The following is a 25320-nucleotide window of genomic DNA, read 5'->3' as shown; positions in this document are numbered from 1 at the left end:
AGCAGACAGCGGTACGGCCGGCGGGGTGTGGTAAGGGCCGTGTTCGTGCCACGGCTGATACTGCTGTCGCCGAAAGAACATTAATCGTCCCCCAAAGATCGTACTTCTTTCGTAAATCTGTGTCATCTAAGGTTCCCTTGTCGAGCTACACAGAGTGGAATGTAATGAATTTAACTTCTCAATGACCCTTTGAAAGAGCCATGAACACAAAATTACAGTTAGGTTCATTAAAAGAAGACCGCCCGCCCTGCGAAAGTGTATGTCCAGCAAAGCTGTTCTAAACCACTACAAATGGTGATGGAGGGTATAAAATGTTTCTCGTCGTCTCGGCGGGCTTGTCGGTTGCGCTCGGCTAGTGCCACTAGATGAGAGTGAAGAATATCGGCACTATTTTCTCCAATTGTCCCGACCCGCCGCCATGATCACTGGTGAATTTTTTTACACTGCGTCGGTTCATGGGCGCCGCCATTTCGTAGTTCACGCATTTTAGTCGGTTAACTCTGGTAGGCTTAGCATGTCCTCCCTGCTCTGCGGCTGCGCGCGGCTGACGTTGTTCCGAATGCGCATACAAAATAACGCGTGCAACAACCTCATCATCATCACATCACATCATCATCATTATCACCAGCCTATCTACACCCACTGCAGAGCAAAGGCCTCTCCCTTTGATCTTCAAATGTACCGGTCCTGTGCTAGCTGCGACCAATTTATCCCCGCAAACTTCTTCATGGCATCTGCGCGTCTAACGTTCTGCCACCCTCAGCCACGCTTGCCTTTTTTAGGGATCCACTCTGTTACCCTTAATGACCAACGGTTATCTTGCCTTCGCAGTACCTGCCCTGCCCACGTCCATTTCTTCTTCTAAATTTATACTAATATGTCCTTAATACGTGTTGTTACCTGACCCACTCCCCTCGCTTTTTGCCCCTTAATGTTACACCTATCATCTTCCGCTCCATTGCTTGCTGAGTTGCCCTCAAGTCAAGTTGAGCCCTCTTAGTGAGCCCCAAAGTTTCTGCCCCAGAGGTAAGTACCGGAAAGATGCAGCTGTTATACACTTCCTTCTTCAGGGACAATGGTAGGCTGCCATTCATTATCTGAGAATGCACTGCACCCCATTCTTATCTTTCTCATTATTTCTGCCTCATGGTTGGGATCTGGGGTCACAGCTTGGCCCAAGTAGATATTAAGTAACAAAAGCTTGATCAGGGCTAGTTGGTTGAACATACTGAATAAATTTGAGGCGCTAAACAACGGGAACCAGAAGAAGAAAAGGCGCCTTGTCTGTGTCTACCTGTTTCTTCTGGTCCCCGTTGTTTAGCGCCTCAAATTTATCCAGTAGATATATTCGTTTACCACTTCCGCTGCCTCGTCACCTATCTCAAACCGCTGTGCTCTCCTGCGGTTATTGATAATTACTTTAGTTTTCGGCATATTAATTTTCTGGCCCACGGTTTTGCTCTGTTTGTCTGTTGGTAACAGCATTACAGCAGCAGAAGTGGCTCGGCTTCTCTGGCGGCAAATGCTGGGTCCTGCCTAGCCTGACGCATGCGCTAGTAGTCTGGGGCAAAAACGTCTCTATTTAGTGACACCAGTCCTGTCTAGCCTTGAAAGATAATCTGCAAGCATAATCTTTACGAGCAACGCATGGTGGACGGGTACCACTGTTCACCGGTGCCTTATCATCTATGCTGCTGTTTGGATGCCTGTTTTGGAGTCTCTGTAAACGAATTCTGAGCTCTGTGCTGTATGCCTGATTACACTGACGCAAGCGCTTTGGAGCCTTGGTGCTTTTGCCCACGGAAATCGTTTCTGTTCACGGCGATGAAACCGCCTGCGGGTAGAGGTATACATCTTTGCTGTAAAATTTATCAACTTGTCCAATTTATCAAATTTGTCAACGCGAATTTATCAACTTGTGCGCAGCGCTTCAGATTTGGTTGGTCAGTTCTGCCATTTCAAATAAACTAATAGTGGAGGCCGACGACACTCACCCGTTTCCCCAAGTTTCTTTCCTCCTCCATGACGTGGTGGCTGTAGAAGAAGAAAGGAAACACGCTTTAAAAGCATACTTTTTACGGCCGGCGAAGGGATCAGGCGACGTCATGATGGTTGGGATTCTCGCCTCTTTGAGGTTACTAGAACGTTAAAATATGCGTTTGTTGCCGAATGCTACACCAGGGGCGTTGCTGTGGGGGCTTACGAATTCATTTACAGAACTGGGCAGCTTTTAACTTGTGAAGCGATAGGAACGGACGGGTGCGATGGTATTTCTTCTCTATTGACCAAGAGGTTGGTACACGATTAGCGCATTACACCCAAAATGTCTATGGCATGGCCACCAGCATCTAACAGTCCATGTTCGACTGCAGACGTGTAACTTTGATGTGTGCAAAAAAAAATACCTTTCTTCGTTGCGGTAATTGGCTAAAGTTTCCGCAGTTGACATTACGTAAAGAATAATTGGAAAAGTTGCAAGGTGCTTGAGCGGAAATGTATTTCCCCTAACGGTCACGGTTTTCTCGCGGGCGAATAACATCTTATTACTGAAGCCACTAGGGCTGCCGCAGATTCCTTTTCTCCTTCCGCAGCCTAACGAACCCCTCAACAAAAGAAGACCATGCAGGCCCGCCCAAGCCTCGCAAATGGAGAAAAGTCGCACTCAATGTGATGAAGATGGGAGAAGCCGGGACCAATCACGCTGTTTGGGCTCCTTGCATCAGGCATCTTAGAAGAAACGTCGATTTCCTCAAGCTGGTATGAAAGGGCTCCCGCATTCACGGAGATTCTCCTATTACTGGAGGCTTTGACTGCCTTCACAGAGAGCTTGGGATGCCGAATAGCACCAAGTTCAGCTCAAGTGCACGGAATCGTGCAATACGCTATACAGACCTCAAATGACAGCTTACGCTGTTCTATTGCTGAGCAAATGCTACGCCCTTTTCGGAAACACAGCTCTTTAGGCTGAAGGTTGGTTTCCGAAAAAGCAAATGAAGCCGCAAATAATAGGAGAACCGCGCAGACTGTGCACTCATGGTTAGCTAGTTGCCGCATTGTCTCTTACAAGAGGAATATTACACCAAAGTATGCAAGATAAGCCGTTACACCCAAGAAATAGTCCGCTGGCTTTCCCCTCTCCCCGCTTCCAGTCACTTCATATCGGTCTTCCTCTTTTCGAGCCGGTGATACCAGTGACTCAATCACTAGTTTTCAAGGGGCTTGAAGGTTCAAAACCCTTGAAGGTTTTTTACTTTACTTGAACGTTCAATGCGCAAACTACAGGAACACGAAGAAGACGAGACATCGCGCATTGTCTCGTCTTCTTTCTTCGTCTTTGCGTAGCTTGCACATTGAACTTTCAGGTATGATTGACCAACTCACCCAAACCTATACCTTTTTTTACTAGATTTGTGCGCTTACAGGGATGCATTTCGTTTCCTCTGAGCCTCCACTCCTGCACTGTTCCTCTTCAACCCCACTCCCGTTCAATGCTGTCAGCCTTGCTATCCTGTTCTCTTTCGCACTCCTCTCTTTCCCTGCATTCCACGCTCCCATGTACCTTCCCTGGTACCTCAACTATGCATCGCTAGTTCTTGTCTTCTCATATTCGGAACGACACCCAGAAAGCAGAGACAAGGAAAGGGAGCAAATAACGCTGCTCTTCAGTGGGCAGAATGCAGATGTACACCATGTTTACGTATTTATTTATTTATTTATTTATTTATTTATTTATTTATTTGTACTTGTCAGTTCAAGAGAAGACAGGGCAAATGAAGGCTAAAAGTAGCGGTAATAGCGATTACAAATAAATCTGATTGCTTTTTTTTAATGGCCTCGATTCTATCGATTTCACCCTGCTTGTGTGGGTTCCATACGGGGCATGCGTAGTCAAGCACAGGAAGAATAAGTGTTTAGTGCTTTTTGGGCATTTGGACAGTGTTCGTCTCAAATAACCCATTTTTTAAAAAGACTATGTGCAGATAAAGTAAATATGCTGAGACCAAGATAGATTGCTGGACAGAACAACACCAATGTATTTGTACTCTGTTATATTTTTTAAGGTGGATCCGTTAAACGAGTACGTGAAGCAGGAAGGATGCTTACTATTTGTGAAAGGCACAGATTTGTTGAAATTGATACTCGTTTGCCAGCTTGCACACCATTCAGAAAATTTAGTAAATGATCATTTAGACAATGATGAGCTTCAGGAGAATTAATGGGTTTATACAAAAGACAATCATCCGCATACAGACGAATTTTAGAGATGACGTTATTAGGCCACTCGTTAATATACAGTAGAAACAGTAATGGGCCAAGTACAGGACCTTGTGGAACTCCTGAACTAACACTAACAATATCGGAGTCAGTCGAGTTATAACAAACGTATTGGGAGCGCTCAGAAAGAAAATTAGAAATTCAAGTAACTAGTTGTGGGTTGTTTAAGATAGTGTTTGTTTTCATAGTAATTTAGAGTGAAGTACAGTGTCTAACGCTTCCAAAAAGTCAATGAGTATTGCGTCAACCTGATTACCAATGTCCATGTTACTACTAATGTCGTGCACGAATTCCGTTAACTGCGTAGCAGTACAACAACTTCGTCTGAATCCATGTTGGAAGTTAGACAAAAGATTGTTAGATTCGATAAATGCAATAATATATTTGTAAATAATATGCTCTAATAGCTTGAAGGAATGAGGGGTAAGAGAGATGGGCCTGCAATTGCTGAAGACTTGCTTGGCTCCAGATTTATGCAAGGTACTATTTTGCCATTTTTAGGACGAGCCGGTGCTACCGCGCCCCATCACAAGCTACAGACACATTACCGAGCTACACAGGGAAGGCAGGTGTAGGTTCCCCGGACCTCACCGGCACCTCAACAGGAACCAACAGACGATCGTACGCAGAGTAGAGGCGGGGTCTCTGGCGCATCCCGTCCACTTACACAAAATGTACCCGGAGGAGCACGATATCAAGTGGCCGTTCTGCAAGAGCAAGGAAGGCACCCTGGCACACGTCATAGCCGAGTGCACTCACCTCAAGAACCCCCCACCACCCCTTCCCCCCAACTTCCCCAACCCCAATCCCCGAGACTCGTGAGAGACCTTGTTGTCCATTCCCGACCTGACGACCCAACTCGCGCTGGCAGTCAGGGGCCAGGAGCTGCTGGATGCATATGGGACCCGCGAAGAAGGTTCCACCCCATCGGGTGCCTGCGTGCAATAACAACTTAATGGGCTCTATTAAAGTTTATTCTCTCTCTCTCTCTCTCCCTCCAAGATCTGGGAACGGTACCAGATTTTAAGGATTTTTTGAAAACTATTGTAAGGTATTGAGAGGTCCAAAGAGAGTTGCGAACGAGAAACATGTTAGGGATACTATTGGGTCCATTATATTTCTTAGTGTCCAAATTACGTATGAGATTTAACATGCCCTCTTCACTGACCGCTATATCGCCAATTGGAGACGTTGGATTCGAGGTGGAAAAGGAAGGAACAACATTGTTGACTCTAAAACAGACTGAAAGAACGAGTTAAAAGTATTCGAAATTTCCGCCGGATCATCTACGATTCTGTCGTTTATTTTGAAAGAATTGCAGGAGGCATCGCGGGGTAGGACCGAGGGCCAAAACTTGCGGGGATTGACGGTTAGTAAATGTTGCAGTTGAACACGAAAGAATATATCTTTAGCTATATTTTGCTGCTCTCGAAGTTCCCTCTTGGCCTCATTAAATCAGTTGATATTTTCTGGAATGCTAGACAATTTGCAGCGCCGAAGTCTCCGGACTTTACCAGATAAGTGCGGTTATTCCAGGGATGTCAGTATTTTTCGTTTTAGGCTTTAGAGAGATAAACTTTGTAATGCACGAGTTAACGAGATTTTCAAAAGTAGTAGTTAGTGCATTCATGTCACCTGAAGCGCTGAGTCATCGTACCCATCGGCTAAAGCATCTAAAACCGAAAGGTCATCCGCACGTTCAAAATCTGGAAATGTAGTTAAAAGAAATCGTGGGTTGCTTACTTCGCATGCAAGAGAAACTAGAACAGCCTAAGGATCAGATAGGCCATCAATTATTTCGAATTTTACAACCTTTATCCCACAGGGTGGAGCTCAGAAATACTACGTCAAGAACAGAAATCAACGTAGTTGCGCTCTCAACAATTTGACTCAAGCCAAAAGATACTGTAAAGTCGATAAGTTCCCCGCAGATATGAGTTGCGCGACTGTCACAAGAAAGAGGGGGCATTGAAATCGCCCACGCAAATAAAGTTGGATGCACTGAAATTGTGCTTATAGGCTCCGGAAAGATCGCCGGGTGGCGCTGCACTCTCCCCTCCGGGGGAGTACGCCGGGGCGGCCGCCTATTCGGCACGTGCTTTTTTCGCTGCGCGCGTGCTGCATTTCTCGCGCTAGGAAGAGGGCTGGGTAAAATTTTCTTTCGACTTATGAAAGCATACACATTAGCACGTGTCCAGCAAGTTCGGTTTACACGTAGAGTAATTACTGGGTCCATTTTTGCCGGTGCTTGTCTTGTCGTCTGCTAGAGATGCGTCGTCTGCTACGCGCCGCTCGAGCGGCCGAGCGCCCCGGTGGTTTGACGGGATAAAGCGTGCTCTTGTGGGCGACCCTTGGCTGGTCTCACCACCTCAGTCATCGCGAAATGACTGCGTCTGGTGAACGGCTTTTCAGCGCCCTAAGCAGACGCCCCCCGGCCCGCTCCTCCGCGTCTGGCAAGTGCACGCGCAGCTCGCGTTGTCTCCCGCACCGCCTGAGGTATCCAGCCTCCTACTCACGAATGCGAAGAAAGCGACCGCCGGCTGCGCGAGCCACTTAAGCCAGCACGTACAAAGAGCGGCGGGAACACTCCTCACTAGCCCGAAACGAAAAGATGAAATTGAGAGCGAAGCAAACCCCCCATATTGTTGCATGGTCAGCTGCCACGACAGTAACAAGGCGAAAGAAGAGGATCCATTCGTTACATTCTGCATATTCCCCGCGAAAGCGCACCAAAAGCATAGACGCTAAGCATGGATCGCTGCGGTTCGAAAGGTGAAATAAGTTGACACATTTTTGTTTGTATCTGTGTCCTTTCAGTTTACATTACCCGGCTTTGAAAATGCGAACTAGTGTTCTAACGAGTCCTCCCCTCTACACTTTTTTAATGCATGCTGCCAATGATTGTTTTCCGCTATAATAAATGAACTTCGGAGTTGTTTAGCTGGTGCCGTTCGATATCGTCCATATATAACACAATAGGTTGACATTTTCCATGGGTGAAAAAAAAAATAGTTTCTAGCGATTTACCTGGCTGTAGTAGCTCTGGTCGTCTTGTCATTGTGACTTGTGTTCTGGACGGGATTGCTGCGTTGTTCGCTTTTTTCCCACATTTAGAAATACTGGTAATTAGAAGAGGTATACATAATCAATTTCTGTATATTATAGTAATTAAAAGTTATACGCCACAAGCTGTTCTGTTGTTTCCGCTAACTGTCACGCTAACCCATACTTGTACTCCAAGCGGGTGACAAACATTGCGAACAAAAATTTCTTCAAGGACAAGTAAAATGGAAATGCGGCGCTGTCAGCGCACCCCTTAATTGGCGTGTGCCTTTCTAATGCGTTTTTATAAGATGCAGCTGATTGTTTCAAGAGTAAGAAATAACCTATTAACCATAATCAATCACGTTTATCTTACATTTCTTGCAAGCGTCAGTGTTTCAGCAGTCCAGAAAGTCCGGATGTCAGAAGCGCGAGCACGCGAAGGGAGTAACAAACAAGAGAAAAGTACGCTGTGACCAGCTGAACAGCTGTTGCCTTGCAAAAGGAAAGAGCAACCGACGACCGCCGAACAACGCGTTTCCCCCCTTAAAGTCTGCTGGTCGAGCGGCGGGAAGCAGGCGGCGCGTCTGTAGCAGACGACAAGACAAACGTCGAGAAAAATGAACTCAGTAACTACTCTACGTCTAAACCGAACATGCTGGACACGTGCTAATGTGTATGCCTTCATAAGTCGAAAGAAAATTTTACCCAGCCCTCTTCCTAGCGCGAGAAATGCAGCACGCGCGGAGCGAAAAAAGCACGTGCCGAATAGGCGGCTGCCCCGGCGTACTCCCCCGGAGGGGAGAGGGCAGCGCTTCCCTCGCCCGGCAAACTTTAGCTTCGCCTCCCTATACATGAAGTTGTTGAGATTATGTAATGTTTCAACATTCGAGCCAGGAGGCCGATAGAAAATGCTAACTACAATAGCGCATTTGTTAAGGCCAATCTTACACCAAACAGACTCAGTTTCGGGGAGAACTGGAAGCACAGCAAATTTTAGATGCAGAGCATCTGATTCACTCGCCTTGACCCTCCGGCGTCGTCGTCGTTGTCGGCGTTGTCCGCCCCTCTCCACTTCTCCTCGCCGCGCCAGCTGCGCTCTCCGCTGCTCACCCCCTCTCCTCTCCGATAGCGAACACTCTCTCGCGTGGGGCATTGGATTGGATTCGATTCGATTGGCTTCGATTGGATTGGCTTGGCTTGGCTTGGCTTGGCTTGGCTTGGCTTGGCTTGGCTTGGATTGGATTGGATTTGGATTGGATTGGATTAAAGTGGATGGTGTTGGATTGCGTTGCGTCATAGCCGCGGCAGACGCGCTGGGGCCGGCGCATGTGCAGTACTCTCTCTTCCGCGGTTTCGTCTCCTTCGGGCGCGCTCCGCATATAAGCGCAGAAGGATGGCAAGTTGGGCTAGTTGGTTCTTAGTGACCATAACGAAATGCAGCGCAAAAAAGGACGGAACAAAAGAAGAATTAACGACGACACGGCGCTGTCGTCGTTAATTCTTCTTTTGTCCGGTCCTTTTTTGCGCTGCATTTCGTTATGGGCATATAACCGGTGTGCCGTTCTCCGGCGAAGCAACGTCCACGCTTGGCTCAAACACCTAGAGTCCACGCCGCTTTACAAGTACGCCAACGCCGTCATCGACTGGGACCACTTACGCAGTCCCTCAACGTTATGTGCGCTATAAAACGCGGTCCCTTCGCCGCTCCGCCTATGCGTCGCATCTACACAGGGGTTCCCGCGAGGGGAGGTGGGAGTTTTTAAGTCGGTACGGATGAGCAGAGCGACACCTCCCTCTTTCCCCATGAGGCGATCTGTGCGGACTGCGGTATATCCTGGGGAGTGAACTCGGAATCGAGAATACCAGCATGAAGCCAGTTTTCGGTTATGCCGATAACGTGAGGGGAAAGAGCTAAACGAGGGACAAGATGTTAGGTAATTTTTTTTATGCTCCTAGCATTTAAAAATAGAAGTATCAAATTTTCATTTCTGCCCGGACGACGTCAACCGGAGGCGGAAGGCCCGTTTGACAGATATTTTCTTTTTCACAAGAATCATGCGCTAAGAGAGCGTGTGGAAGCCTTCCCAATTTCACCACACAAGGGCAGAGGTCGGCGAACTCACTCATGAGTCCACTCACTCAGACTCATTTGGACTCAAACTCACGCGTGAGTTTGAGTTTGAGTGAGCGCGAGGCTAGTGTGGCATGGTCAGTTTGAGCTTGAGGGAGTTTGAGCCGAGTGATCCCGACTGAGTTTGAGTACGCCTGAGACCTAGGGAATTCTAAGTCCATCTTGAGTTCTGAGTACATTTTGAGTTTGAGTTCATTTTGAGTTCAGAGTACATTTTGAGTTTGAGTCCATTTTGAGTTCTGAGTACATTTTGAGTTTGAGTCCATTTTGAGTTCTGAGTACACTTTGAGTTTGAGTGCATTTTGAGTTCTGAGTACATTTTGAGTTTGAGTACATTTTGAGTTTGATTACATATTGAGTTTTGAGTGCATTTTGAGTTCTGAGTACATAGGAGTTTTGAGTCCATTTTGAGTTTGAGTACATATGAGTAGCCTAGCAGGCAGCTATGGTTGGCTGTTAAGTTTCATGCGTCACTGTGGGCTCGGAATTCAGGTTACCTGCGGGTACGGCACCAATCGCGATCTGCATGATCGGTTGGGAGGGAGGGGTTGTCTGATTTTTTTTAGTTTCTTGTTGAATTTTCATGGCCATAAGCACTTGCTGTATACCTAATTTTGGCGGCTGGGCGCGTGAGTGATAATTGACTGGTGAGGTCATAAAAAAGGGTTGCCTTAACTTTTCCTCCTGACGGATCCACTAAGAGCGTGGGAAAGGGTGGTGGGAAAGCACACGGCGGCGCTGGCGTGCTGGTTGTTCGCCTGCTACTGTTAACGGCTTGATATACTAGGGGTCACAAAGGAAGAGGTGAGAGCCGGGGGGAAATGGGGCCGGGGGCTGTCCTTTCTGTTGTTTCAAATGAATTAGCTGAATTGACTGGGCAGCGCCCCTTAAGACAGAATAATGACCACATTAGATTGGGTGAAAAGTGAAACTGATCAGGCTAAGGCGTGTAAGGTATCAAATGAAAGGTCCGGATTCACGGAATCAAGCGGGGCAAATAAAAAAATGCTTCCTGATTGTAGTCATCAGGCAGTCATAATGAGTCATAGATTGGGTTAAAATTCAAAATGACGCTTCGAGGGCATGTGGGGAATCAAATTCAAGGTCTCGATGTGGGGAATCATTCGGGAGGAAAATGAGTTATGGATATATCATGACGTAGTTATGGTAAGTCATAGATTTGAGTTTTGAGTCCATATTGAGTTTGAGTACATTTTGAGTTTTGATTACATTTTGAGTTTGAGTACATTTTGAGTTCTGAGTACATTTTGAGTTCAGAGTCCCAGTGTGTTCTGAGTTTTGCGCTCAATGTGAGTTTGAGTTTGAGTGAGCGCAGATGTGCTGCTCAGCATTGAGTCTGACGTTGAGTGAGTGGTGATTCGAAAAAAAAAAATTGTGAGTGAGTTTGAATGAGCCGCGCCAACTTTGCCGAGGTATGCACAAGGGTGACTGTGTCAACCACCCTTTTCTGTTTTTACTCAAAAAAGAGACAACCATGCTAGACGCACGCAGGAACGTATTAGTGTGAGATTTCCACTCGTCCAGGTGTACTACTGATACTACTTTCGTTGTATATGTCGTTGTACAATCGTTAACGTTGTACAATCGTTGTATACGTTGTTTTTCCGGCTGCGTTAATATTATGCTTTGTATTTCAGCTTTGTGCTTTCGTCTATCCTGGCTTTCGGCAGGATATTTTCTCCCCCAGTTTTCACCCGCTGATCGTTTATATCTACCACGTCTTCTTCCCCCCTGTCTTTCTCTCACCTTCCCTTCGCCTTAGCCGCCCTCTCGTTCCCTTCCATCAAACATTCGCATTCCCCTCGGGGCTTTCTATTTCCTGCCACCTTCCCCTCGCTACCTGGCCCTCCGCCACTCTTACTTTCATTGACACCCTCCCGTCTTCCCTTCCCTTGTCTCAAATAATTTCCTCACCACGGCGCATTCTGGGACATTTCCTTCTCCTAATATTTATCTACCGTTTCCCACTGGATGTTCTAGTATAAGCGCTTACCTCAGTGCTCATCACGCTCTTCTTGCTAGCCTATTTTCTTCTCTGTCTTCGTACGCTCACTCCTTCACTTACCCCTTCCGCTAAGCATCTTTCTTCATTCCCTCCTTTATATTTATCACCATAATCAGCTGTCTTTTCCGTCTGCTGACGCCTTCCTGTTATATTCTCATGCCGCAATTCAACTTGTTACCCTGTGCTTCAGTTCTTTTCGCGTTCCTCATTTGACTTTGTTTCCTTACGACTCCTCCCCTCAACGTCCCCTTCCTGCTGCACTCTCCTTACCCTCTTCATCTATCTCCAGTCACTTCTTGACCTCGCCCTTTATCCTCCCCTCTCTTTTTCAGCCTCCTTCTTCTTCCTCCATTCGATCTCTTTATAAGTCCCATTTCTCCCCTTCTCCTCTTTTCGAGTTCCACTTGTATTCCCCCAATACAGTCGCAGTCCTGCATCTCAGTTGAATGTTGGATTCTGAGATCTCAATTCCCTCTTCCTACCCGTCACATTTTTTTTCCACTTATTCTGCCTCTCCTTCTTCTATTCCCCTCACTACGTATGGACCACTTGCGTCCCTTCACTTCCGTTCTACACTTCTGTCTTTTCACCAACCTCTTATCAACCAATTCTGAGTGGGTCGGCAACACACTAGTTTTATATTTCTTATATTTCTTACTCGTTTCTACAAAATCAAGATAATTGATAAAAAAATCAGCAGGAAACACTTCCGCCACTCGCGACGGCGGAAAAAGTCTGTACCATCCTCTCCGAAAAAATGTTGAGAGAAACGGGAAAGCTTTCTATCAAAAGTGCGTCAAACGTGCGTCAAAACGTTCGCTAAAAGTGCGTCCAGCCTTTTCGGAAACAGCAGCAAATCGATTGGCAAACCTTCAAAGACCTACATCACAGGCGAAGAACGGGCCCTTGCTACAATTTTTCGTGCAATATGTAAACGCAATAACTAACGAGTACGGACACGTAGTTTATGAGGTACGAGTATACAATGGTACTCCTTTTTTATAATCGATGCTTCTGTTGTCTTATCTAGAACCGTTGATTCTTCGCAGTTTTCAAGTAACCGTTTTGACACTGAACGGAAGCCCCGTTTCACACACGTGCTGTGTGTCCGGAGATATTATGAGAGCTTTTCCGTCGACCAACTGCTCTATGGTTAAATGCGTTGGTTTTTTTCCAGAACACCATCGGTACCACTAAGAAAGCTTTCGCTTTAAAAGTTGCAACAAACCGCACCAGAAACGTGTATCCGCCACTCAGGACCCCATCACGGCTACTGCGCCCGAATGTTAGTGCGTTTCACTATACGAGACGCAGAGTCTGTTTTTTATTCGATTACGGAGAGCTTGCAAAAAAGAAGTCTTCACATATCTCGGTGGCTTGTGTGCCTTCACTTACTATCGGCTGTGACTGCAGCTTTCCGATGGCGTACAAGACCCGTGCAAGCAACCTGAAGGCGTCCTGCATTGCATGAGGAACCACGCTGCTTTTTGGATATTTTTTTTCCAGAGTCAGAAAGGATTCGTGCCCCTAGGTCCACGCCTGTGCTTTTGTAGAGGTCCTTAATCATGCTATATCCTTGTTAGACAACTTAAAAAAAATTGTGAATATGTCGGTCGGCAGTTACTCCCAGACCATGAGATGTTATCGTCTTGCACAAGCAGCATATCGATAATGGCATTTGCGAAGTGGAAGCCGCTGTGATCTTTTGCTTCTTTACTGCGCGAAGTTTTCATTCTTGCTTGTTTACCCGTGTCTCTGTGTGCGTGTTTGCATACTTGTGAGGGAATTTCGTATTGCATCCACACCTATTAATATGGGCTATTAAGCGAGGGAAGCCAGCCCCTGAAGACGGGTGTAAGATAAATAAAAATTTTCTGTTATTTTTAAACCAACTTAACGGATGTGGAAGGAGAGACTACTGTTTCTTATTGTTCAAATACTTTAGGTCTGACGTTTAGGTCTGAAGAACTTGAAATCTCTACTTTTTCTTAAAGCTAAACAAGTGGTAAACTCTGCCGTAAATCGCCCTTAGTTTATTGTTGCTTATGCATTTTTTTCAGTAAAGACAAAAAATATAGCAAAGCGGTCTCTTAAAAGTATTATTAAATAGAAAAACTGCATAAAGCTGGCGTTTTTAATAGTTGCTATAAATATATGAATCTAAGAAACTCCGCCAAGGCCAATAGCATCGTTAAATGAACACCTCCTCTGCGCGCAGAGGCCGATAAGCATAATAAAAGGAAAATATAATGCTCTGTTCCTTGTTGCTCGACGAAGCGTGATTACTGTTTTTCGGAGATCAGACGGTACCCTTGAGTGCGCCGTTTCTCCTCTTACGGCCGTGGTGCATCATCGGTATGAGTGGGAGGAAGCTGCCAATGCGGAAACACGCCAGAAAAGCTGGTATTTCTGGAGCAAGGCTGATGGTGCGCTTTCCCTTCCACCTGTGCAAAACAAGAGCTTGCAATAGTTAGCAATCAACCAGCCGTAACAGGTACGCTTCTAGGCATTCCTCGCAGTAATTCACAGTGAACCACAGAGTGCAGCAGAACGCAGCCGAAGCGCCAACGCAATAGTAATTTTGGGTTCCGGAAATTAGCGAACCGAAGTTCAAGGCCACGTGATGATTCTGCTAACACGGTGATTGTGAGGTATTGCTCACGAGGCGTAGTAACCCGTCGAGGCGTTCATAATACACCATAATTTGAAGGCTCATTCCTGACTCGGTTATTCAAACGTTCCATAGGCCACCTTGCTGTCCTAATAACGCCCTATGTATGGGATGCTGCCTAATACGATATCATTATTTTGCAACTGCTGCTGTGGAATCGTCGTTTTTTACCTTTGCATTCCCACAGAGAGCACGACTAAGACTGAGAGCTAATCTTGCCTTGATAACCTAGAAGACAAGGTTCATCGGGATAATTCGATTTCTTACGGTATCCGTCATAGGCAATTAGATAATGGGCGTGCCCACCGAGCAGGTGCCCGGTTATGGCATTTCTCGTGCTCACAGATTAGGAATATTTGTCGAGAACAAGTGCCGACCTACCATAGTGGTATTTGCATCGTCCAAAATGAAAGACAGAATGCTATTTCGGAGGGGTAAGCTTAAGAGAAGTCGCATAACCATCCAGGAGGAATTTTGTGAAGCCGCTGGCCACTCGAGAAAAAAAGCTTCGTGATTTCGGCCAGCAAGCCGCCATGGTGGCTCAGTGGCTAAGGCGTTGTGCTGCTGAGCACGAGGTCGCAGGTTCGATGCCCGGCTCCGGCGGCCTATTTTCTGATGGCGGTGAAAAGCGTTCTTGCTTTTCCCCTCGACCCTCGTTCTTGCTTTTCCCCTCGTTCACCAGCATCAGTTGTTTGATAAATAAGCGTGGTAAATTATCGACCACGATTGACACGTGCTCAGGTGATGTTATGTGCTAACGGAAACTTGCCTGCACATTGCTTTGGATAAGGAACTACTTAATTGAACAAAAGATTACATAATATCGTCGCATAGCCAAGGACGATGCCGGTTCCTGGAGAAGTAAAGTTTATTGGAGTGAACTCCTGGTCTGCAAAGAAATCAAAGAATATAGAGGCGACGATGAAGCATTCAACAATGTGATGTGCGCAGATGAGCGTCGGCGAAACGAAAGCCGCCGCATCATCGCTGCGAGAATTTATCTTTCGGCGTCATAGTTTCTCGAAGGTCGAATTACGTTGATAACACTAGGGTTCAAAGAAAATTATTCTAGTGTGGTGATGTCCCGGCAAAACATACCCTTCCTATCAAAGAAGATATCCCGCGCGGCATACAAAAGAAAGGAAAGGATGCACGCACTTTGGATGAAGCAAAGGCAGGCGCTGACGGTCGGTGAGTGAGTGAGTGAGTGAGTGAGTGAGTGAGTGAGTGAGTGAGTGAGTGAGTGAGTGAGTGAGTGAGTGAGTGAGTGAGTGAGTGAGTGAGTGAGTGAGTCAGTGAGTGAGTGAATAAACTTTATTTAGACGAGCTTCAGGCGCTGATGTTTGGGCGCCCGCCCGGTGGGGGGTTCCTCCTCTACTCCGGGTAGCCCTGGTCCGCACTAGCTGCCCTAGCCCTCTCCACCAGACTACGCTGGACTGAGAGCCCACTGCTCGTACATTCGGTGAGGGTTCGGGGTAAGGAATGGGGTTTTCTGACACTCCCATACCATGTCGTCCAGGGTGCCAGGTTGGGGACAGAAATTACACGTAGCGTAGTAGAGGGTGGGGTATAGCCATGGAGAATAGTGGTGTGAGGATAGGAGTTTGTCTAAAGATGGCGAAGGGCAGCCGCCTCTGCTCTGGATAAATGGGGACTTGGTGGTGGGAAGCGTCATCGTTCGTGGCGGTAATAGGTGAGGATGTCCGTGTATGAATTAAGAGTAGCGAGCTTGGAAGAGTGAAGGGGCTGCGTGACTTCGCCTTCTTTAGAAACGGCCCGGTGTGTATGAACGCGGCCACCGGCGTGTGCCGCCCATGTGCCGCCTCGTTCCACTCGAAGGACTCGGGTCAGGGGATCCAGATGATGCGCATTTCCTGGAGCTGGCGCACCCTTTATAGAATTTATAATGTCGCGGGTGTTATGCGACCTAGCAGGAAGTTGCGGCAGGCGGATTGTGAGCCTGTCATTATAGTGAGGTAGTCGTTTCCAGTGGTAGACAGCAAGTTCTTCTGCTGCCTCAATAGATGTCGTGGGGACTGTAGCGGCCGTAGGTCAGTTCTGCACCTTTGGTGTCGGTGACACTCATGGCATTGGTGGGTTCTTGGTGGTATCAAGCCGCTTCCGTGTAACGAGTACAGGGAGAGTTAAGAAAACGTTTTCGAAGGGTTCATATCCGGGATTCTCGGCGGGCCTTGTTATAGATAGGGTGAATATTTCTAGGAATGGGTGCGACTTTGATATACTGTCGGATGGCTGCCTCTGTTAGCATTTTGTGGGGAGGCTTGTAGCCCAGCCGGGTAAATGTAACCCTGCCGGTTGGCGTGAGCTTGAGACGCGTGAATAGGGAGATGCGATGAGCTTCTTCCACTTCCTCCCATATATTATGGGCGCCGAGCTGCAGAAGTTATATTGTGGCTGTTGTTGGAGGTAGTACAAGGGCGGCCTTAGAGGCTTGGCGTATGGCGATGTTTAGTTTTACTTTCTCCGCGGGTTTCAGGGCCAAATACGGTGTCCCGTGCGTAACCCGGCTAATGAGGAGGGCGGGAATGATGAGCAGGTTGCAAACTTCTTGTAGCCCAATTCGCTGGTGGGAGATCCTGCGGATGAGGTGAATGACCTGGTGAAATGTCCGTTGCAAGGAAAGGATAGCCTGGGTGCCTGAGCCCAGACTATCCTTTAGTATAGTGAGGTCTAATATACATAGATGTGGGACATTGAGGACGGATTGTTTAATAATGGTCTGGATCCGGCATGGGATCTGGGCGCTTCTTATATCATCTTTTGCACGGGGTTTAAAGGGCAGATTTTTCAAGGCATACTCGAGTCCTCTGGTTCTCAGGTATTGGTGAGTGACATGAATGGCTATTTGAAGTGCGTCTTGCTGGTCGCCCGAAGATCCAGTGGAGACCCAGGGCTTTAGTTCGTCCGCGTATATTGCGTGGCGTAGGTTCGGGATGGCTTTTAGTAGGAGTGGTGAGTCTTTCATGATGAGGGTGAAGAGTAGTGGCCCCTGCGGAGCGCCCTTTGATAGGGTTTGAAATGCGTCGGATCGAAGGTGTGCGATGCCCACTGCTGCTTTGCGCTGGGTGGGAAATGCGATGAAGTATTGGAATGTGAGCTCACCACAGTTTGTAGATGCGAGGCCTTGAAAAATTTCTTTGTGAGAAACGTTGTCGAATGCCCCTTTAATAGAGAGGGCCAGGATGGACTGTTTGCTGTAGTTATTAAGGTTCTCCAGCACTTGCTCTTTAAGCTGCAGTGGTATGTCTTGGGTTGATAGATGTGGGGGGAAGCGGTACATCGTGTCAGGGAAACAGCCGTTGTCCTCAATAGAGGGGAGTGGGGGGGGGGGGCGAGAGCCCGTTGTGAAACATGTGTTCAAACAGTTTTCCGAGACATGAAGTCGCAGAAATAGGTCTTAGATTCTTGGGGTAGAAGGGTTTCCCGGCTTGGGGCTCAAAATGACATCTGCGTGTTTCCACTGCGGCGGCGAGGACCCGCCAGCCAGCAGTCATTGATGTCGACTAGGAGATTTTCTAAGACAGCATGATCGAGGTCTCACAATATGTCGGGGATTTTGTTTCGATCCAGAGTGGTGCATCGGGTGAGGTTGTACGCTGCCGCCTCGATTTCAGCAAAAGAGGATGGCTCGTCCATTTGGGGTTCGAATTGCCTGTGTAGTCGGGTGTTTGCGTGGGTAGGACGTGAGGTGGGGCCGCCCAGGGTTGCTTAAATACTTCCAACAATTCGTCTTCAGTGCCGGGGTAATTGTGGATTAATCGGCGAAGATGATCTGCTGAGACCGCCTTAGATTCACCGGGCCCTATGAGGGAACGCAGGAGTTATCATATTGTAACGATGAACTGTAGTAAGGACAGTAAAAGCGTTTATTGTCAGGTCAAACTTGTGCCGGCGAACACTGGCGATGCCACAGCTAGAGCAAGCGAGCTTGGTCTTCTTTCTCCTCGGTCCACCAGTGAGCACATACCCATAACAAGAAACAGCCCCGTTAGCCCGTCGAGGACTTCGCTCGCAATAATAAAGTGGCGGAAATGCTCCCCCTCCTAGCTGGCATCGGCCCGATCCCCCGGAAGTAAAACAAAAACAAGCGCGTAGATGTTGAGTGATCGGCGAGTGTCAGGACACGGAAGCTCGCATAGCATCATGCTTCGGGTTCGCAAGACCGGGTGTGGTACGGCTTGATGCGTACCACATGCACAACTTTTGGGTCTGACCTCCGTCTTGAAGAACGTGTTGGTGTGTCCTCGGGTACGACCTGTTAGTTAACGTCTGACAGACGGCGAAGAATACGATAAGGCCCAAAGTATCGCCTAAGCAGCTTCTCCGAGAGCAAGATAGCACCGATGCCGACGTTATTTTCGTTAGTTCTCATTTCTGTGTCACTATCGTCATCGAGGTGTGCCAAGATTAGGGCCGTTTTCAGGTGGCTACGCAGTTCATCAAATGCCACTTGCTGCTTTTCTGTCCAAACGAAGGGTACGTCTTCTCTTGTAAGGCGCGTGAGTGGCTCCATAATTCCGGAGAACGCTTCGTCAAAGCGTCTGTAATAGGCACGTAAACGGACAGCGACGGACAGCGTTTCTGTCGGTTGGTACACTCTAAACATTTTTGCACCCTTAAGGGTGCTGAAAGGGTGCATTTAACATTTTACACCCTTTTTGCACCTTTTAAGCACCCTAATTTAGCTCCGGCACCCTAACATGAGGATGCTTCAAAATGAAGGGTGTAAACAGCCTTTTAAAGGGCTGCAACAGCCGTCGGAAAGGGTGCTTATTGGGTCATTTCAGATAAGATCGAACAAAGCATGGCTGGTCGACCTCTTCAATTTGCTTGAAATTTTTTTACCTCATTCCCGCATGTATGTAATGTTGTAATGTGCGGATTCACAAATATTTTCGGCAGAAAAAATTTTGGCCGGCTGAAAACAAATTTGGAACCCACCCGCGGGGACCCCGGCCGCTACCTGCCCATGCGCCGCGGCCAAATTTAGCGGCGTCTACCAAGAAATATACTCATCAGGCGCGAATGGTAATTTTTATGCTTAATCTAAGCCTGGTGTACATTGCGTGCCCGAAATATCGTCGGCTAGAAAAACATATATTTTTTAAAATAAATTTCCAAATCTTGCTCAGAGCGCATTTTGTTGTGTACTTTGCGGGCCAGTATTATCGTAAGTAATGGAGCTAGAGCGTTCAAATTTGAGTGAGGGCTGCTCCTGGCAAGCACAAATAAGGGCCGTAAATATCGTGTCTGTGCACACTACGGTTAATAAGTAAATAGCGCACAAGTGTGACAAAAAAACTAAAACACTCCGAGTTCAGAGGCTTATTAAAAAAAAAACACTTCTTCGATTTTGCTGAAATTCTCCCCAGATGTTCACCTATGCATGTACTTCAATGATCATTAAAAACATGTTGCATCATTTTGTTCCTGACGCGCCTACAGCGCGAGAAAAAATCCTGGTTGGCCAGGTCTTCACAAGATCCTGAGACATGAAACAGTGAGCAACTTCCAGTGAATGTGCAGACATTTGATGATTGTTTTTGTACCAAAGGTAAACTATTACTTATATATAGCATTACAGAGAATTCAGAAGTGAAACTGAAATTTTTATGTGAATTTTGGAAAGAAAATAAACAATCTGCCCACCGCTAAACGTGTACTCTTCGAAGAAAAAACGGAGGAACTCCAGATTCACGCGCATTAAAAAAAACGCTTCTTCGAGTTTTATGAAGCTTTCCACGGATATTTACCTCCTAATTTAATTGCGTCAGCCATTAAAAAAATCGCATCATTTTGATCACTGAAAAGCAAAAGAGCCTTGTCAAGCATGCTCGTGACAAGGAGCTGAGACATAAAACGACGATTGTTACTGTCTGCAGATTTCCCTAATTTATTTTGTAGAAAGGGCATAATATCTTCTGAGTTAAGGAGAATAGAATAGCCAAGTGACACTAACGAAGTCAACGTTTGACATGACAGAGTTCCATCGGCACCCCATTAATACCGTGCAGCTACTAGCTGTTTATTTACACATTGCTTGCTGCATCAATGTTCACAGTTTCCTCAAAGGGGCACAAACAGTCCTCGCTTCTTTTAGTTCGCATATATCTGCTTCTGATGACTTCCTTAAACGCCACACGTGCCAGGACTGTATGCCGGGAAAGGCACGCACTGTTCGCCATTCTTCCTTTTTTGTTTCGCGATAACTGGGAACTTCGTTCCCCTTGAGGTATATGAAGTAAACGCCCTTGATCTTCTCAGACAACACAGTTACCATGTTTTTTGCCGTCTGAATCGCATTTCTTAGTGGTTCTCTTAGGTTGTAAAGTGTCGCCTGGTGTTGGACGACTCCCCAAACTCCGTCGCAGGCATTCTTTCCGTGCCCTGTTGCGGAGAATATTTATTGCGTTTCGGGCACATCGCTCTTTCGCAACTCATGAAGCTGGTACCTGTTTTTAAAGTGACTGGCAGATCCGTCACTCACATAAGTAACCTTGGAGTACAGTGGGAGATTGTCTACCCACACCCTGATTTTTTCTAAACCGAAGCAGGCATGCGGACAGTCATGGCAGACATCATCGCTTGCAACCACAAAACTATGACAAAAGAGACTGAGTAACAAGCTAAATATATACAAAAAGAATAATAAAATCAGACTACTTAAAAGGAATAATAAAAAGTGATGAAATGACGATTAAGATGCGACCGTAGTCAAATAGCGGGGAGGCAGCGCAAGGCACTCTCCCATGACAGAACTGAAAACTTGTAACCGTTCGAACGCATGCAGCACCTTTTCTTCCAGTCCCCTCTTTCGCTGTTTCTGTCAGCCAAGTCCCCGCCGCCGCATACGGTTCAAAAAGCCCAAAAAATACTCGACTCAAACATAAAAATGAAGATCCCACATGTGTCGTCCCGGACACCACCGGGCTCAAGGGCGTTTGCCTTCCTGTTTGGTCGCTAATTCGGTAACTGAACCAGTGTGTCCGGAGAAGGACCGAAGAGGGGCGCGCTACCTGGAGACGTTACCCGCGCCAGGGTCGTGTGTGGCCGATGTCCGTTTTTAATACTTGCCATGTGTGCTGCCGACCGGACGGGCTTCCGTTGAACCTTTGATTTCAGGCGAACGAAAGTTACGTCCGGGCGAGTTAGAAAACAAGACTGCGTGCACATTGTCAAATAGGTGATCTTATGAACCAAATATACCGCATCACGGCAGCAGTGCGCACAAATAAAAGAGCGTTGATAATGTAAGACAAAGAGTGACCGCGGTTGGGGAAATCTAGAGGAAGCTAGAAAAATAGACCCGAAGACCTTGAAATTGCGAGTTTTACCACCATACATTGCAGCGGTTTTGCCACCGCATGACTGTATCCGCGCTGTGCTTAGAATGACGCACGATATTTCTATGGCTCACACAAGTGCGTTTAGAGGAAAATATCCGTGGAAGGCTTCATAAAACTCTAAGAAGCGTTTTTTTTTAATTCGCGTGAATCTGGAGTTCCTCCGTTTTTTCTTCGAAGAGTACACGTTTAGCGGTGGGCAGATTGTTTTTTTTCTTTCCAAAATTCACATAAAAATTTCAGTTTCACTTCTGAATTCTCTGTAATGCTATATATAAGTAATAGTTTGCCTTTGGTACAAAAACAATTATCAAATGTCTGCACATTCACTGGAAGTTGCTCACTGTTTGATGTCTCAGGATCTTGTGAAGACCTGGCCAACCAGGCTTTTTTCTCGCGCTGTAGGCGCGTCAAGAACAAAATGATGCAACATGTTTTTAATGATCATTGAAGTACATGCATAGGTGAACATCTGGGGAGAATTTCAGCAAAATCGAAGAAGTGTTTTTTTTTTTAATAAGCCTCTGAACTCGGAGTGTTTTAGTTTTTTCGTCACACTTGTGCGCTATTTACTTATTAACCGTAGCGTGCACAGACACGATATTTACGGCCGTTATTTGTGCTTGCCAGGAGCCGTTCTCACTCAAATTTGAACGCTCTAGCTCCATTACTTACGATAATACTGGCCCGCAAAGTACACAACAAAATGCGCTCTGAGCAAGATTTGGAAATTTATTTAAAAAAATGTATGTTTTTCTAGCCGACGATATTTCGGGCACGCAATGTACACCAGGCGTAGATTAAGCATAAAAATTACCATTCTCGCCTGATGAGTATATTTCTTGGTAGGCGCCGCTAAATTTGGCCGCGGCGCATGGGCAGGTAGCGGCCGGGGTCCCCGCGGGTGGGTTCCAAATTTTTTTTCAGCCGGCCAAAATTTTTTCTGCCGAAAACATTTGTGAATCCGCACATTACATACATGCGGGAATGAGGTAAAAAAATTTCAAGCAAATTGAAGAGGTCGACCAGCCATGCTTTGTTCGATCTTATCTGAAATGACCCTATTGGTATTTATGGTCGATTAGTGCTCATTGGTATTTATGGCCGATTAGCACACTATGGTTTGGGTATTAAAACAAAGGGTGCAAATATGCTGGTAGAAGGTGCAAAATTGCACAAATTGTGCTGCATGTTTAAATCCCACTCTGCACTAATCTACTTCTTCGAGTGTATTCAGAAGGTTCATTTCGATGTCTGGGTATATGGGAAGGGAAGGCTACAAAATGCCTCTTGTAGTCCTATAAATAAAACTTTTACGAAAGGCATCGCTGTCCTCAACGAAATTGAATTTACCTAAGAATTTGTTCCCGTATTATTACGCTGTAACACTGTTGACGCGAATCTGCGCAGTCTTTGAATGAGGGTTTCGCATTTTATGATAAACAAACAAGCATCGAATTGTTTTTTGCTTGTTTGTGGAGTGGGTTTTGGAACTTTTTTACGGAGAATGTCGGTGCGGTTCAACTGGTTATCTCGTGTAATCGCGTTAGCTTCACGATACCGCGCTGCAACCCTCCTGGATGGCGCGAAGTCGCATGCACCGCCACCCAAGTTCCCGCAATGTCCTCATACAACAGTAACTTCCCACTGCTGCCTCTGCCTCCCTCCATCCCGACGCCATCCACTACGTCCCCGGACACACGGGCCAACCGGCCCGCCCCGCATGCCGCCGTGACCACCGTGGCCGGTTGTCCGTCGCACCGACGCATCGCCTGCAGCCCAAGCCCGAGAGTGCGCCGTGCCCAAAACCTGCCGCGCCCGACTGCGGGATCGACAGCGGTCACCGGAGGCCCAACCACAACCCAGCCTGTGGAAAACGCCAGCAGCGAATCCGTACTGCCTTCGGACGCCCCAAAGCCAGCCCATGTCCCATACAACCTCTGCAAGAAAGTGTCTTCCGCGCCGACAAAGGGACTAGGACTCAGAAACCCCGGTAATGCAGCCTCCTACCCAGTGTCAAAACAGTTCTTCAAATTAAGAAAGGTTACTAAAAACGCATACGTTCCCAAATGCACGTTTCCGCACTTTCACAGTATTTGTCTGCCGAAGTAGCTCCCGTGGGTTTGAGGGATAGGCTGAGACCTGCAACTGCCTCTCCCCATCCAACATGAGGAAGTGGCAACAGGTACTAGACAACGCATCCTTGCAATTCACGCAGATAATTCTATATCATTATGAGACTATGTACTAGTCCCTCCGCCAGGAAGAGGAAATTCTTAGTAAGGAGCTAAGCTAAAGAGAATCAGGCCTTGATTATGTTCCAGTCCCTCCGCCAGGAAGAGGAAATTCTTAGTAAGGAGCTAAGCTAAAGAGAATCAGGCCTTGATTATGTCCCAGTCCCTCCGCCAGGAAGAGGAAATTCTTAGTAAGTAGCTAATCAATAGAGAATCAGGCCTTCTACGCAGCTACGAATCTAAAAAGGCATTCGCCATATCCGAAACAAAAGTCTGTACATTTTCCCGAGATAATATTCCTAGCAATGACCACAACCGTAAGAATAAAGTTAGCCCCACTACTAATGGCTGTCCATCTGGGAATGCTCATGAAAATCGCCCCTTTAACGAGATTAACGCGCCAAATACTGACCATTCACCTGCTAACATTAGCGCCGGTACTAATCAGTCTGCCAACGCAAACCCAAATTTTTATCCCCCTTCTGTCAGCTCTCCCCAGGCTGTCAACGCTAACAAAAATCTAACTGGAAATGTGATTAACCTCTCTAGTATTACCCTGTCACCAGATCAGATGAACGACCTGTCACAAGGGCGGAATTTTTGCCCGGCAATGGGCGGTTTCGACGAATTTTGACGAATTTCAACAACCAACACGTGCTGGACTTTGCGCACGACGTGAATTGTTGATTGTATAGACTGTGCCAAGTGCATTGAACACGTGCTGATATGGTTATGTAATACTAGAGATTAGAATTTTTGTGTAGTTATGATAACATGAATAATGTGTATAAAAGGTGCAAGGTTCATCGTATTAAATTCAGTTGGAAGTCAGCGCTCGTCTCGTCGTCTTTTTGTGTCCGTGTTTTATTTCACGCTATAGCATCTTTATGGGATGTCTAGAAGCAAACTTCCTCGCAACCCAAAATTTGAAGCCACTGCACTACAAATGGTATATAGATTATATATTCATGATATGACAGCACTGTGAACTGGAGCTTCTTGCGTTTATTGATGCTTTTAACCTTGCGCATCCTACTATCTCCTGCTCTCATTCCTACTCTACGCACAGCATAACTTTCCCGGATGTTACAGTCACAGTTTCTCAGGCCAGGCTTCAGTCTAATCTCTATAGGAAACCCACGGACAGGCGCCAGTATTTACACTTCCACAGCAGTCATGTCAGGCACCGCAAGACTGACTGCAATACCATATACCCTATCTCACCGTTTTAGGCGAATCTGCACAAGCCAAGCGGATTTCGATTGTAACTGCAGAGAACTTAAAACCGCGCTTTTGAATAAAAAATACCCAGAGCAGGTGATCGATGACGCGACTACACGAGCTAACCAGTTCAACCGCACCGACATTCTCCGTAAAAAAGCTCCAAAACCCAATCCACAAACAAACCTCGTTTTGACCCATTTGGCCTCTTCTCCGAAAGTTGCATCCACACTAAGGAAACATCACAATATCCTTGCTCAAAGGGAACGCCTAAAAAGAACATTTCCCGAGCTGCCACGTGTTGTTTATAGACGCAGCAAAAATTCGGGCGACGTTCTCACCAAATCCAGCAT

The 25320-nt window shown here is 46.7% G+C and overlaps 1 long non-coding RNA gene across 2 annotated transcripts in view; it reads left to right on the top strand.

The window, feature by feature from the left end:
* The window catches only part of LOC144173738 (uncharacterized), a 171648-nt gene that overhangs the window by 101803 nt on the left and 44525 nt on the right, over positions 1-25320 (top strand). The window lies entirely within an intron of this gene.

This window comes from Haemaphysalis longicornis, unplaced genomic scaffold, assembly GCF_048455015.1.
Source record: "Haemaphysalis longicornis isolate Haplotype H1 unplaced genomic scaffold, Haemaphysalis longicornis Haplotype H1 scaffold_3, whole genome shotgun sequence".
Classification (NCBI taxonomy): domain Eukaryota; kingdom Metazoa; phylum Arthropoda; class Arachnida; order Ixodida; family Ixodidae; genus Haemaphysalis; species Haemaphysalis longicornis.
This window is presented reverse-complemented; position numbering and strand designations above follow the sequence as displayed.